General features: G+C 41.1%; 1 pseudogene; it reads left to right on the forward strand.

Moving 5' to 3' along the window:
- Window positions 1-585: 585 nt before the first annotated feature.
- On the forward strand, window positions 586-1,817 carry LOC134381065 (heterogeneous nuclear ribonucleoprotein M-like; annotated as a pseudogene).
- The last annotated feature ends 995 nt before the right edge of the window (window positions 1,818-2,812 follow it).

Below are 2,812 nucleotides of genomic sequence, written 5' to 3' on the forward strand. Positions count from 1 at the left end.
GGACCTTTTCCTGTTACCGGCTCCTAGGCCTGCGTGGGGAGGGTCTGTGACCCAGTCTGGACGACGGGCTCGAGGGTCTGTGAGACCTAGCCCTCGCTGTACAACTACCAAAAAAGAAAAAATGAAAATAAATTATTTTTAAAAACCGATAAATTAGCAGAAAAAGTTAAACCTAAGGAAAGCAGAATGAAAGAATTAATAAAACAAAGATATTGAATTAAAAATTGGAAAGTGAGATGTGGAGAAAATGGCGGCAGGGGCGAGGCTCCAGAGATCAAAATGGATGAGGAGAGCGCGGCAGCTGGCAGAGGGTGAAGGAGAGCGACCTCCTCAGAGGTAATCGCTTCTCTTTATATATATATGTATATATATATATGTATATATATATATATATATGTATATATATACATATATATGTATATATACACATTTTTTCCCTTCCTTTTCTCACATATATATATGAGGAGGTAATCGCTTTGAGCCATATGCCAATCCAACTAAAAACACAGAGACTTCACTACAAACATTTCTTTTGATGTGAAATGGCAGTCAGACCCGGTCGAAGAAAACGTTGGTGAGGTGACATACGTGGAGCTCTTGATGGATGCTGAAGGGAAGTGGAGAGGATGTGTCACTGTTTGACTTCAGAATGGAAGAATGCAGGAAAAAAGCCGTGGAAGTTCTAAACAAGCATAGTCTGAGTGAAGACCACAAAGTCAGAGAAGACCCTGATGGCGCACCTGCCAGGAGAGCGATGCAAAAGCCTGCAAGATCTGGGAGCACAGAATTTGTAGCCAATCTGGATGGCAGAGTTGGCTGGAAGAAACCGAAGGAAGTATTTTGTATGGCTGGTGCGGTGGTCTCAGCAGACCTTCTTGAGGATAAAGATGGAAAAAGTCGTGGAATAGGCATTGTTACTTTTGAACAGTCCATTGAAGCTGTGCAACTATGACTGTGTTTAATGGCCAACTGCGATTTGATAGACCAGTGCACGTCAAAATGGACGAGAGGGCCTTACCAAAGGGAGGTTTTTTCCCTCTTGAGTGCCCACAACAACTTCTTCATGGACTTGGTGATATTGGTGTGGGGTTAGGACCAGGAGGGCAGCCTGTTGATGCCAATCACCTGAATAAAGGCGTTGGAATGGGAAACAGAGGGCCTGCAGGAATAGGAATGGAAGGCACAGGATTTGGAATAAATAAAATGGGAGGCTTGGAGGGATCTTTTGGTGGTGGTATGGAAACCATGGATCAATTTGAATCTGGGATGAACATGGTAGAATAAATGGTGGAGGCAGAGGCAGCATCCTTGGGATTGAGAGGATAGGCCCTGGCATTAACGGTGTGGAGCACATGGGCCCTGCCATGGGCCCGGACCTGGGTGCCCGCACTGAGCTCAGGGGCCTGGCCATGGGTGGCGATGGCAGTGCCAGCTTTGACTGAGCCATCGAGACGGAGCGTGGCAACTTTAGAGGAAGCTTTGCAAGGGTCCTTTGGTGGATCTGGAGGCCACGCTCCTGGGGTGGGCAGGAAGGCCTGCCAGATATTTGTGAGAAATCTCCCATTTGATTTTACACGGAAGATGCTAAAGAACAAATTGTACGAATGTGGCCATGCGCTCTACACTGATATCAACATGGAGAACAGGAAATCCAAGGGGTGTGGTGTAGTTAATTTTGAGTTGCCAGAGCTGACTGAGAGAGCCTGCCAGAGGATGAATAGCATGACACTGAGTGGCCGAGAGACATTGATGTTCGAATTGATAGAAATGCTCGAGCAGTTGCCTTTTTTAAACATCGACCAACACCAGACCTCTGAATTTGTATTTTTTCTTGTTAACCATTTTAACTTGTTAGCGGATTGTATGAAGAGGTTTTAAAAATTCAGGTGCTTTTTCAGGTAATTTGAATTACTTTTTAAATGACTGGGGTTCCATTTGACTTTGCATTGAGATTGCAATGTGCTCAATTTTTTTTTAGTTGTGGCATGCTGTTGATATCAGATATGACTCTGATAATATATACCAGTTCCTGAAAAAAACCCAGAAAAATTGGAAAGCAAAAAGTGGCAGAAATTACAAATTACAAAGCATTTTGTAATGAAAATAAGAATAGGAAAAAGTAACCACAGATATATAGGGAAAATAAAGGAAGTACATGTAAACATTTGAAAATACATGCTACTATATCTGTAAATCAGGAAAACATAAATTCCAAAAGTTCACTCAAGACAAAGCATGGCAAGAGACCACCAACAACAGGAAGAAATTAGGAAAGTTCTCAAAAAATTACCTTTAAAAAAGTGTCATAACCAAGAGGCTCTGGGAGATGAGGATTTTTTCTCCAGATCTTTAATTCTTATGCAGTGTAAATGGTTCTGGGGCATAGATAAAGAAAAGTTTCCAAAAACTTTTTTCTAAAGGCTGAATTAAAAATATATGATAGAAAAAAAAATCAGGAGACAATGTCACATGTGAATATTGATTTTTAAAATCCTAAATAAAATCTCAGTATTTGCCTTAAGTAATATATTAAATGCACCATGATAGGGGTTCATTGCATAAATGGAACTGTCATTCAAAATTAGATCTCCCCATTTTAATACATCAAGATAGATGCAGTTGAACTATCAGTATTCACTCCTAATAAAATTCCTTAGACTTCTGTTTACGGGAAGATGGAGTTGACATACTTTTCCTATTCATGTCACTAAGTACAATAAAAAATCTAGACATCCTATGTAGAACAAACAAGTATCAGAAAGGTGTCAAGAAGGCGAAAGCACAGCTAGGGGTTACACAGTGGCAAGTCCCC

Source organism: Cynocephalus volans, chromosome 6 (assembly GCF_027409185.1).
Source record: "Cynocephalus volans isolate mCynVol1 chromosome 6, mCynVol1.pri, whole genome shotgun sequence".
In the NCBI taxonomy this organism is placed as follows: domain Eukaryota; kingdom Metazoa; phylum Chordata; class Mammalia; order Dermoptera; family Cynocephalidae; genus Cynocephalus; species Cynocephalus volans.